Source organism: Leptodactylus fuscus, chromosome 1 (assembly GCF_031893055.1).
Source record: "Leptodactylus fuscus isolate aLepFus1 chromosome 1, aLepFus1.hap2, whole genome shotgun sequence".
Taxonomy (NCBI): domain Eukaryota; kingdom Metazoa; phylum Chordata; class Amphibia; order Anura; family Leptodactylidae; genus Leptodactylus; species Leptodactylus fuscus.
In genome coordinates this window covers 154,031,939-154,044,132 of record NC_134265.1, presented here as the reverse complement: position 1 = coordinate 154,044,132, position 12,194 = coordinate 154,031,939, and the positions used below count along the sequence as shown (strand labels likewise).

Here is a 12,194-nt window from a genome sequence, read left to right as displayed (position 1 = left end):
TGCTCCAGAACTCAGCAAGGGTCCTATGAGTGGAAACTCCACTACAAACTAATGTGGTTAACTACATTTACTTATGACACACTCCATCTAACCATAACAGAGATCCTGTTCCTGAAACCAAAGTAACAAAGCGTGGGTAAGATTTAAGCTAACACAAAGGCTTCAGCGAGAGTCGAACTTGCGACCCCTGGTTTACGAGACCAGTGCTCTAACCTCTGAGCTATGAAGCCTTCCTAGACCTATGTGTATATCGATATGTCGGAGCAAAGCTTTGTTTTAGAGCTCTAGAAGCTCTTTGGTGGTGTTTGTATTGATGACGGTAAAATACTTCATGGTAAAAGCACATGGAAACAGTTGAAAAATCTTCCTTTAGCAATGAATTTGACATTGCCATAGAAGAAGATTAGAGATGAGCGAACAGTGTTCTATCGAACACATGTTCGATCGGATATCAGGGTGTTCGCCATGTTCGAATCGAATCGAACACCACGTGGTAAAGTGCGCCAAAATTCGATTCCCCTCCCACCTTCCCTGGCGCCTTTTTTGCACCAATAACAGCGCAGGGGAGGTGGGACAGGAACTACGACACCGGGGGCATTGAAAAAAATTGGAAAAAGTCATTGGCTGCCGAAATCAGGTGACCTCCATTTTAGACGAATAGTGGATTTCAAATCCGGGTCATATGAGAATGTGAACTTTGTGACTATGAGACAGGGATAGCTGTACAGGCAGGGATAGCTAGGGATAACCTTTATTTAGGGGGGAATGTTATTAAAAATAACTTTTTGGGGCTCTATCGGGTGTGTAATTGTGATTTTTGTGAGATAAACTTTTTCCCATAGGGATGCATTGGCCAGCGCTGATTGGCCGAATTCCGTACTCTGGCCAATCAGTGCTGGCCAATGCATTCTATTAGCTTGATGAAGCAGAGTGTGCACAAGGGTTCAAGCGCACCCTCGGCTCTGATGTAGCAGAGCCGAGGCTGCACAAGGGTTCAAGCGCACCCTCGGCTCTGATGTAGGAGAGCCGAGGGTGCACTTGAACCCTTGTGCACCCTCAGCTCTGCTACATCAGAGCCGAGGGTGCGCTTGAACCCTTGTGCACACTCTGCTTCATCAAGCTAATAGAATGCATTGGCCAGCGCTGATTGGCCAATGTATTCTATTAGCCTGATGAAGTAGAGCTGAATGTGTGTGCTAAGCACACACATTCAGCTCTACTTCATCGGGCTAATAGAATGCATTGGCCAGCGCTGATTGGCCAGAGTACGGAACTCGACCAATCAGCGCTGGCTCTGCTGGAGGAGGCGGAGTCTAAGATCGCTCCACACCAGTCTCCATTCAGGTCCGACCTTAGACTCCGCCTCCTCCGGCAGAGCCAGCGCTGATTGGCCGAAGGCTGGCCAATGCATTCCTATGCGAATGCAGAGACTTAGCAGTGCTGAGTCAGTTTTGCTCAACTACACATCTGATGCACACTCGGCACTGCTACATCAGATGTAGCAATCTGATGTAGCAGAGCCGAGGGTGCACTAGAACCCCTGTGCAAACTCAGTTCACGCTAATAGAATGCATTGGCCAGCGCTGATTGGCCAATGCATTCTATTAGCCCGATGAAGTAGAGCTGAATGTGTGTGCTAAGCACACACATTCAGCACTGCTTCATCACGCCAATACAATGCATTAGCCAGTGCTGATTGGCCAGAGTACGGAATTCGGCCAATCAGCGCTGGCTCTGCTGGAGGAGGCGGAGTCTAAGATCGCTCCACACCAGTCTCCATTCAGGTCCGACCTTAGACTCCGCCTCCTCCAGCAGAGCCAGCGCTGATTGGCCGAATTCCGTACTCTGGCCAATCAGCACTGGCTAATGCATTGTATTGGCTTGATGAAGCAGTGCTGAATGTGTGTGCTTAGCACACACATTCAGCTCTACTTCATCGGGCTAATAGAATGCATTGGCCAGCGCTGATTGGCCGAATTCCGTACTCTGGCCAATCAGCACTGGCTAATGCATTGTATTGGCTTGATGAAGCAGTGCTGAATGTGTGTGCTTAGCACACACATTCAGCTCTACTTCATCGGGCTAATAGAATGCATTGGCCAATCAGCGCTGGCCAATGCATTCTATTAGCGTGAACTGAGTTTGCACAGGGGTTCTAGTGCACCCTCGGCTCTGCTACATCAGATTGCTACATCTGATGTAGCAGTGCCGAGTGTGCATCAGATGTGTAGTTGAGCAAAACTGACTCAGCACTGCTAAGTCTGCATTCGCATAGGAATGCATTGGCCAGCCTTCGGCCAATCAGCGCTGGCTCTGCCGGAGGAGGCGGAGTCTAAGGTCGGACCTGAATGGAGACTGGTGTGGAGCTATCTTAGACTCCGCCTCCTCCAGCAGAGCCAGCGCTGATTGGTCGAGTTCCGTACTCTGGCCAATCAGCACTGGCCAATGCATTTCTATGGGGAAAAGTTAGCTTGCGAAAATCGCAAACTGACAGGGATTTCCATGAAATAAAGTGACTTTTATGCCCCCAGACATGCTTCCCCTGCTGTCCCAGTGTCATTCCAGGGTGTTGGTATCATTTCCTGGGGTGTCATAGTGGACTTGGTGACCCTCCAGACACGAATTTGGGTTTCCCCCTTAACGAGTTTATGTTCCCCATAGACTATAATGGGGTTCGAAACCCATTCGAACACTAGAACAGTGAGCGGCTGTTCGAATCGAATTTCGAACCTCGAACATTTTAGTGTTCGCTCATCTCTAAAGAAGATCAATTTGCTAGGTACATGAAGGCTTATTCTTACCCGACCAGAGTAATAATTATTGCGTAAGACTTGTAAAACCTGTAAAGATGGATATGAGAAATATTCTAATACATGTTAGAGCTGCTCCACATTATAAAGAGTTTCAACGGGAGGTTGAACATGCCTAAATTCCTATTTAGACAGGCAAACATCTGAATGTTATAGATACCAAACAGAGATGCATCTCCACTCAAAGCGAGAAATGCTCCATGAGGATTTCATTTTCAAAGGTACAGTATTTAACCACCGTGTCTAAATGTTTTCTGGGTCTATATTTGACATCTTAGACCAAGCTAGTAGGGTGATGGTCAGTCGGAAGGATCGACGTGATCTTTCACAAAAGTGCGAGCAGCAAAGGCTCCAGCGAGTATTGAACTCGCGACCCCTGGTTTACAAGACCAGTGCTCTAACCACTGAGCTATGAAGCCAAGACAAAAACTCCACTTCCTTTGGTTTACTTTTCCAAACCTTCTCCACAGTGAACTGGTGCATTACCAATTAGGTGCTCCGGCATGGGATAAGCATAAGTCAAAGACTCTATGAAATCTCAATTGTAGAACTGATTGCGTGTTTATCGCTAGAGTGACAGAAGAAGGGAACAGGATACCAGTGGATTGGCAAGGAACATAACCCGACTACACGTCTTCATAAAACATCTTACGTTGTACATTACGCTATTCCACTTCACTCAGCATGTGAGATCCTGAGACTCGAAAAGTTCTGCTAGCTAATATTAGCATAAATCTATAGCTTAACAACCCTGGTGGTAGACTTGTATACAAGTTGAATCTTTCATCAACATTTTTCCTAACAATAGTCTTATTTGTAAAAATAGGCTATATTTGGCCCGTTTACATGGAGTCTATCAGCAGCAAATTGTTTACAAACCCCAACACAGTACCTTGTAGTGGTGTTTCTACACTTTCCAAATATGCCTCTGTTTTTCAACTTTGGTGCCCATCTTCATGTAAATGGCCATGTTAATTATATGCAAATGAGGAGAAAAATGCTTTGCTTTGCCCGGGAAACTAGAGCTGAGACTGAAGCCCATCAAGCTACGGCATACCCGCAAAGAACTAGTGCCTTCATTTTCATAGGAATAAAACAGCAATTTCTATGAAATTTTGCTCCAGAACTCAGCAAGGGTCCTATGAGTGGAAACTCCACTACAAACTAATGTGGTTAACTAAATTTACTTATGACACACTCCATCTAACCATAACAGAGATCCTGTTCCTGAAACCAAAGTACCAAAGCGTGGGTAAGATTTAAGCTAACACAAAAGCTTCAGCGAGAGTCGAACTCGCGACCCCTGGTTTACGAGACCAGTGCTCTAACCTCTGAGCTATGAAGCCTTCCTAGACCTATGTGTATATCGATATGTCGGAGCAAAGCTTTGTTTTAGAGCTCTAGAAGCTCTTTGGTGGTGTTTGTATTGATGACGGTAAAATACTTCATGGTAAAAGCACATGGAAACAGTTGAAAAATCTTCCTTTAGCAATGAATTTGACATTGCCATAGAAGAAGATCAATTTGCTAGGTACATGAAGGCTTATTCTTACCCGACCAGAGTAATAATTATTGCGTAAGACTTGTAAAACCTGTAAAGATGGATATGAGAAATATTCTAATACATGTTAGAGCTGCTCCACATTATAAAGAGTTTCAACGGGAGGTTGAACATGCCTAAATTCCTATTTAGACAGGCAAACATCTGAATGTTATAGATACCAAACAGAGATGCATCTCCACTCAAAGCGAGAAATGCTCCATGAGGATTTCATTTTCAAAGGTACAGTATTTAACCACCGTGTCTAAATGTTTTCTGGGTCTATATTTGACATCTTAGACCAAGCTAGTAGGGTGATGGTCAGTCGGAAGGATCGACGTGATCTTTCACAAAAGTGCGAGCAGCAAAGGCTCCAGCGAGAATTGAACTCGCGACCCCTGGTTTACAAGACCAGTGCTCTAACCACTGAGCTATGAAGCCAAGACAAAAACTCCACTTCCTTTGGTTTACTTTTCCAAACCTCCTCCACAGTGAACTGGTGCATTACCAATTAGGTGCTCCGGCATGGGATAAGCATAAGTCAAAGACTCTATGAAATCTCAAGTGTAGAACTGATTGCGTGTTTATCGCTAGAGTGACAGAAGAAGGGAACAGGATACCAGTGGATTGGCAAGGAACATAACCCGACTACACGTCTTCATAAAACATCTTACGTTGTACATTACGCTATTCCACTTCACTCAGCATGTGAGATCCTGAGACTCGAAAAGTTCTGCTAGCTAATATTAGCATAAATCTATAGCTTAACAACCCTGGTGGTAGACTTGTATACAAGTTGAATCTTTCATCAACATTTTTCCTTACTATAGTCTTATTTGTAAAAATAGGCTATACTTGGCCCGTTTACATGGAGTCTATCAGCAGCAAATTGTTTACAAACCCCAACACAGTACCTTGTAGTGGTGTTTCTACACTTTCCAAATATGCCTCTGTTTTTCAACTTTGGTGCCCATCTTCATGTAAATGGCCATGTTAATTATATGCAAATGAGGAGAAAAATGCTTTGCTTTGCCCGGGAAACTAGAGCTGAGACTGAAGCCCATCAAGCTACGGCATACCCGCAAAGAACTAGTGCCTTCATTTTCATAGGAATAAAACAGCAATTTCTATGAAATTTTGCTCCAGAACTCAGCAAGGGTCCTATGAGTGGAAACTCCACTACAAACTAATGTGGTTAACTAAATTTACTTATGACACTCCATCTAACCATAACAGAGATCCTGTTCCTGAAACCAAAGTAACAAAGCGTGGGTAAGATTTAAGCTAACACAAAGGCTTCAGCGAGAGTCCAACTCGCGACCCCTGGTTTACGAGACCAGTGCTCTAACCTCTGAGCTATGAAGCCTTCCTAGACCTATGTGTATATCGATATGTCGGAGCAAAGCTTTGTTTTAGAGCTCTAGAAGCTCTTTGGTGGTGTTTGTATTGATGACGGTAAAATACTTCATGGTAAAAGCACATGGAAACAGTTGAAAAATCTTCCTTTAGCAATGAATTTGACATTGCCATAGAAGAAGATCAATTTGCTAGGTACATGAAGGCTTATTCTTACCCGACCAGAGTAATAATTATTGCGTAAGACTTGCAAAACCTGTAAAGATGGATATGAGAAATATTCTAATACATGTTAGAGCTGCTCCACATTATAAAGAGTTTCAACGGGAGGTTGAACATGCCTAATTTCCTATTTAGACAGGCAAACATCTGAATGTTATAGATACCAAACAGAGATGCATCTCCACTCAAAGCGAGAAATGCTCCATGAGGATTTCATTTTCAAAGGTACAGTATTTAACCACCGTGTCTAAATGTTTTCTGGGTCTATATTTGACATCTTAGACCAAGCTAGTAGGGTGATGGTCAGTCGGAAGGATCGACGTGATCTTTCACAAAAGTGCGAGCAGCAAAGGCTCCAGCGAGAATTGAACTCGCGACCCCTGGTTTACAAGACCAGTGCTCTAACCACTGAGCTATGAAGCCAAGACAAAAACTCTTCTTCCTTTGGTTTACTTTTCCAAACCTCCTCCACAGTGAACTGGTGCATTACCAATTAGGTGCTCCGGCATGGGATAAGCATAAGTCAAATACTCTATGAAATCTCAAGTGTAGAACTGATTGCGTGTTTATCGCTAGAGTGACAGAAGAAGGGAACAGGATACCAGTGGATTGGCAAGGAACATAACCCGACTACACGTCTTCATAAAACATCTTACGTTGTACATTACGCTATTCCACTTCACTCGGCATGTGAGATCCTGAGACTCGAAAAGTTCTGCTAGCTAATATTAGCATAAATCTATAGCTTAACAACCCTGGTGGTAGACTTGTATACAAGTTGAATCTTTCATCAACATTTTTCCTAACTATAGTCTTATTTGTAAAAATAGGCTATATTTGGCCCGTTTACATGGAGTCTATCAGCAGCAAATTGTTTACAAACCCCAACACAGTACCTTGTAGTGGTGTTTCTACACTTTCCAAATATGCCTCTATTTTTCAACTTTGGTGCCCATCTTCATGTAAATGGCCATGTTAATTATATGCAAATGAGGAGAAAAATGCTTTGCTTTGCCCAGGAAACTAGAGCTGAGACTGAAGCCCATCAAGCTACGGCATACCCGCAAAGAACTAGTGCCTTCATTTTCATAGGAATAAAACAGCAATTTCTATGAAATTTTGCTCCAGAACTCAGCAAGGGTCCTATGAGTGGAAACTCCACTACAAACTAATGTGGTTAACTAAATTTACTTATGACACACTCCATCTAACCATAACAGAGATCCTGTTCCCGAAACCAAAGTAACAAAGCGTGGGTAAGATTTAAGCTAACACAAAGGCTTCAGCGAGCGTCGAACTCGTGACCCCTGGTTTACGAGACCAGTGCTCTAACCTCTGAGCTATGAAGCCTTCCTAGACCTATGTGTATATCGATATGTCGGAGCAAAGCTTTGTTTTAGAGCTCTAGAAGCTCTTTGGTGGTGTTTGTATTGATGACGGTAAAATACTTCATGGTAAAAGCACATGGAAACAGTTGAAAAATCTTCCTTTAGCAATGAATTTGACATTGCCATAGAAGAAAATCAATTTGCTAGGTACATGAAGGCTTATTCTTACCCGACCAGAGTAATAATTATTGCGTAAGACTTGTAAAACCTGTAAAGATGGATATGAGAAATATTCTAATACATGTTAGAGCTGCTCCACATTATAAAGAGTTTCAACGGGAGGTTGAACATGCCTAAATTCCTATTTAGACAGGCAAACATCTGAATGTTATAGATACCAAACAGAGATGCATCTCCACTCAAAGCGAGAAATGCTCCATGAGGATTTCATTTTCAAAGGTACAGTATTTAACCACCGTGTCTAAATGTTTTCTGGGTCTATATTTGACATCTTAGACCAAGCTAGTAGGGTGATGGTCAGTCGGAAGGATCGACGTGATCTTTCACAAAAGTGCGAGCAGCAAAGGCTCCAGCGAGAATTGAACTCGCGACCCCTGGTTTACAAGACCAGTGCTCTAACCACTGAGCTATGAAGCCAAGACAAAAACTCCCCTTCCTTTGGTTTACTTTTCCAAACCTCCTCCACAGTGAACTGGTGCATTACCAATTAGGTGCTCCGGCATGGGATAAGCATAAGTCAAAGACTCTATGAAATCTCAAGTGTAGAACTGATTGCGTGTTTATCGCTAGAGTGACAGAAGAAGGGAACAGGATACCAGTGGATTGGCAAGGAACATAACCCGACTACACGTCTTCATAAAACATCTTACGTTGTACATTACGCTATTCCACTTCACTCAGCATGTGAGATCCTGAGACTCGAAAAGTTCTGCTTGCTAATATTAGCATAAATCTATAGCTTAACAACCCTGGTGGTAGACTTGTATACAAGTTGAATCTTTCATCAACATTTTTCCTAACAATAGTCTTATTTGTAAAAATAGGCTATATTTGGCCCGTTTACATGGAGTCTATCAGCAGCAAATTGTTTACAAACCCCAACACAGTACCTTGTAGTGGTGTTTCTACACTTTCCAAATATGCCTCTGTTTTTCAACTTTGGTGCCCATCTTCATGTAAATGGCCATGTTAATTATATGCAAATGAGGAGAAAAATGCTTTGCTTTGCCCGGGAAACTAGAGCTGAGACTGAAGCCCATCAAGCTACGGCATACCCGCAAAGAACTAGTGCCTTCATTTTCATAGGAATAAAACAGCAATTTCTATGAAATTTTGCTCCAGAACTCAGCAAGGGTCCTATGAGTGGAAACTCCACTACAAACTAATGTGCTTAACTAAATTTACTTATGACACACTCCATCTAACCATAACAGAGATCCTGTTCCTGAAAACAAAGTACCAAAGCGTGGGTAAGATTTAAGCTAACACAAAGGCTTCAGCGAGAGTCGAACTCGCGACCCCTGGTTTACGAGACCAGTGCTCTAACCTCTGAGCTATGAAGCCTTCCTAGACCTATGTGTATATCGATATGTCGGAGCAAAGCTTTGTTTTAGAGCTCTAGAAGCTCTTTGGTGGTGTTTGTATTGATGACGGTAAAATACTTCATGGTAAAAGCACATGGAAACAGTTGAAAAATCTTCCTTTAGCAATGAATTTGACATTGGCATAGAAGAAGATCAATTTGCTAGGTACATGAAGGCTTATTCTTACCCGACCAGAGTAATAATTATTGCGTAAGACTTGTAAAACCTGTAAAGATGGATATGAGAAATATTCTAATACATGTTAGAGCTGCTCCACATTATAAAGAGTTTCAACGGGAGGTTGAACATGCCTAAATTCCTATTTAGACAGGCAAACATCTGAATGTTATAGATACCAAACAGAGATGCATCTCCACTCAAAGCAAGAAATGCTCCATGAGGATTTCATTTTCAAAGGTACAGTATTTAACCACCGTGTCTAAATGTTTTCTGGGTCTATATTTGACATCTTAGACCAAGCTAGTAGGGTGATGGTCAGTCGGAAGGATCGACGTGATCTTTCACAAAAGTGCGAGCAGCAAAGGCTCCAGCGAGAATTGAACTCGCGACCCCTGGTTTACAAGACCAGTGCTCTAACCACTGAGCTATGAAGCCAAGACAAAATCTCCACTTCCTTTGGTTTACTTTTCCAAACCTCCTCCACAGTGAACTGGTGCATTACCAATTAGGTGCTCCGGCATGGGATAAGCATAAGTCAAAGACTCTATGAAATCTCAATTGTAGAACTGATTGCGTGTTTATCGCTAGAGTGACAGAAGAAGGGAACAGGATACCAGTGGATTGGCAAGGAACATAACCCGACTACACGTCTTCATAAAACATCTTACGTTGTACATTACGCTATTCCACTTCACTCGGCATGTGAGATCCTGAGACTCGAAAAGTTCTGCTAGCTAATATTAGCATAAATCTATAGCTTAACAACCCTGGTGGTAGACTTGTATACAAGTTGAATCTTTCATCAACATTTTTCCTAACTATAGTCTTATTTGTAAAAATGGGCTATATTTGGCCCGTTTACATGGAGTCTATCAGCAGCAAATTGTTTACAAACCCCAACACAGTACCTTGTAGTGGTGTTTCTACACTTTCCAAATATGCCTCTGTTTTTCAACTTTGGTGCCCATCTTCATGTAAATGGCCATGTTAATTATATGCAAATGAGGAGAAAATGCTTTGCTTTGCCCGGGAAACTAGAGCTGAGACTGAAGCCCATCAAGCTACGGCATACCCGCAAAGAACTAGTGCCTTCATTTTCATAGGAATAAAACAGCAATTTCTATGAAATTTTGCTCCAGAACTCAGCAAGGGTCCTATGAGTGGAAACTCCACTACAAACTAATGTGCTTAACTAAATTTACTTATGACACACTCCATCTAACCATAACAGAGATCCTGTTCCTGAAACCAAAGTACCAAAGCGTGGGTAAGATTTAAGCTAACACAAAGGCTTCAGCGAGAGTCGAACTCGCGACCCCTGGTTTACGAGACCAGTGCTCTAACCTCTGAGCTATGAAGCCTTCCTAGACCTATGTGTATCTCGATATGTCGGAGCAAAGCTTTGTTTTAGAGCTCTAGAAGCTCTTTGGTGGTGTTTGTATTGATGACGGTAAAATACTTCATGGTAAAAGCACATGGAAACAGTTGAAAAATCTTCCTTTAGCAATGAATTTGACATTGCCATAGAAGAAGATCAATTTGCTAGGTACATGAAGGCTTATTCTTACCCGACCAGAGTAATAATTATTGCGTAAGACTTGTAAAACCTGTAAAGATGGATATGAGAAATATTCTAATACATGTTAGAGCTGCTCCACATTATAAAGAGTTTCAACGGGAGGTTGAACATGCCTAAATTCCTATTTAGACAGGCAAACATCTGAATGTTATAGATACCAAACAGAGATGCATCTCCACTCAAAGCGAGAAATGCTCCATGAGGATTTCATTTTCAAAGGTACAGTATTTAACCACCGTGTCTAAATGTTTTCTGGGTCTATATTTGACATCTTAGACCAAGCTAGTAGGGTGATGGTCAGTCGGAAGGATCGACGTGATCTTTCACAAAAGTGCGAGCAGCAAAGGCTCCAGCGAGAATTGAACTCGCGACCCCTGGTTTACAAGACCAGTGCTCTAACCACTGAGCTATGAAGCCAAGACAAAAACTCCTCTTCCTTTGGTTTACTTTTCCAAACCTCCTCCACAGTGAACTGGTGCATTACCAATTAGGTGCTCCGGCATGGGATAAGCATAAGTCAAAGACTCTATGAAATCTCAAGTGTAGAACTGATTGCGTGTTTATCGCTAGAGTGACAGAAGAAGGGAACAGGATACCAGTGGATTGGCAAGGAACATAACCCGACTACACGTCTTCATAAAACATCTTACGTTGTACATTATGCTATTCCACTTCACTCAGCATGTGAGATCCTGAGACTCGAAAAGTTCTGCTAGCTAATATTAGCATAAATCTATAGCTTAACAACCCTGGTGGTAGACTTGTATACAAGTTGAATCTTTCATCAACATTTTTCCTAACTATAGTCTTATTTGTAAAAATAGGCTATATTTGGCCTGTTTACATGGAGTCTATCAGCAGCAAATTGTTTACAAACCCCAACACAGTACCTTGTAGTGGTGTTTCTACACTTTCCAAATATGCCTCTGTTTTTCAACTTTGGTGCCCATCTTCAAGTAAATGGCCATGTTAATTATATGCAAATGAGGAGAAAAATTCTTTGCTTTTCCCGGGAAACTAGAGCTGAGACTGAAGCCCATCAAGCTACGGCATACCCGCAAAGAACTAGTGCCTTCATTTTCATAGGAATAAAACAGCAATTTCTATGAAATTTTGCTCCAGAACTCAGCAAGGGTCCTATGAGTGGAAACTCCACTACAAACTAATGTGCTTAACTAAATTCACTTATGACACACTCCATCTAACCATAACAGAGATCCTATTCCTGAAACCAAAGCGTGGGTAAGATTTAAGCTAACACAAAGGCTTCAGCGAGAGTCAAACTCGCGACCTCTGATTTACGAGACCAGTGCTCTAACCTCTGAGCTATGAAGCCTTCCTAGACCTATGTGTATATCGATATGTCGGAGCAAAGCTTTGTTTTAGAGCTCTAGAAGCTCTTTGGTGGTGTTTGTATTGATGACGGTAAAATACTTCATGGTAAAAGCACATGGAAACAGTTGAAAAATCTTCCTTTAGCAATGAATTTGACATTGCCATAGAAGAAGATCAATTTGCTAGGTACATGAAGGCTTATTCTTACCCGACCAGAGTAATAATTATTGCGTAAGACTT

At 42.2% G+C, this 12,194-nt stretch overlaps 1 protein-coding gene and 13 non-coding genes across 14 annotated transcripts in view; all 14 read right to left on the bottom strand.

Annotated features, from left to right (window-relative positions):
- The window catches only part of APBA1 (amyloid beta precursor protein binding family A member 1), a 567,069-nt gene that overhangs the window by 319,684 nt on the left and 235,191 nt on the right, over positions 1-12,194 (bottom strand). The gene's annotated exons all lie outside the window — the stretch shown is intronic.
- Positions 158-230, bottom strand: TRNAT-CGU (transfer RNA threonine (anticodon CGU)). Its single transcript has one exon. It is a non-coding gene; the product is annotated as a tRNA-Thr (tRNA).
- TRNAT-UGU (transfer RNA threonine (anticodon UGU)) lies at positions 3,157-3,229 on the bottom strand. The gene has a single exon. It is a non-coding gene; the product is annotated as a tRNA-Thr (tRNA).
- TRNAT-CGU (transfer RNA threonine (anticodon CGU)) lies at positions 4,084-4,156 on the bottom strand. Its single transcript has one exon. It is a non-coding gene; the product is annotated as a tRNA-Thr (tRNA).
- On the bottom strand, positions 4,719-4,791 carry TRNAT-UGU (transfer RNA threonine (anticodon UGU)). Its single transcript has one exon. It is a non-coding gene; the product is annotated as a tRNA-Thr (tRNA).
- Positions 5,644-5,716, bottom strand: TRNAT-CGU (transfer RNA threonine (anticodon CGU)). The gene has a single exon. It is a non-coding gene; the product is annotated as a tRNA-Thr (tRNA).
- On the bottom strand, positions 6,279-6,351 carry TRNAT-UGU (transfer RNA threonine (anticodon UGU)). Its single transcript has one exon. It is a non-coding gene; the product is annotated as a tRNA-Thr (tRNA).
- TRNAT-CGU (transfer RNA threonine (anticodon CGU)) lies at positions 7,206-7,278 on the bottom strand. The gene has a single exon. It is a non-coding gene; the product is annotated as a tRNA-Thr (tRNA).
- On the bottom strand, positions 7,841-7,913 carry TRNAT-UGU (transfer RNA threonine (anticodon UGU)). The gene has a single exon. It is a non-coding gene; the product is annotated as a tRNA-Thr (tRNA).
- On the bottom strand, positions 8,768-8,840 carry TRNAT-CGU (transfer RNA threonine (anticodon CGU)). The gene has a single exon. It is a non-coding gene; the product is annotated as a tRNA-Thr (tRNA).
- TRNAT-UGU (transfer RNA threonine (anticodon UGU)) lies at positions 9,403-9,475 on the bottom strand. The gene has a single exon. It is a non-coding gene; the product is annotated as a tRNA-Thr (tRNA).
- On the bottom strand, positions 10,329-10,401 carry TRNAT-CGU (transfer RNA threonine (anticodon CGU)). Its single transcript has one exon. It is a non-coding gene; the product is annotated as a tRNA-Thr (tRNA).
- TRNAT-UGU (transfer RNA threonine (anticodon UGU)) lies at positions 10,964-11,036 on the bottom strand. The gene has a single exon. It is a non-coding gene; the product is annotated as a tRNA-Thr (tRNA).
- TRNAT-CGU (transfer RNA threonine (anticodon CGU)) lies at positions 11,883-11,955 on the bottom strand. Its single transcript has one exon. It is a non-coding gene; the product is annotated as a tRNA-Thr (tRNA).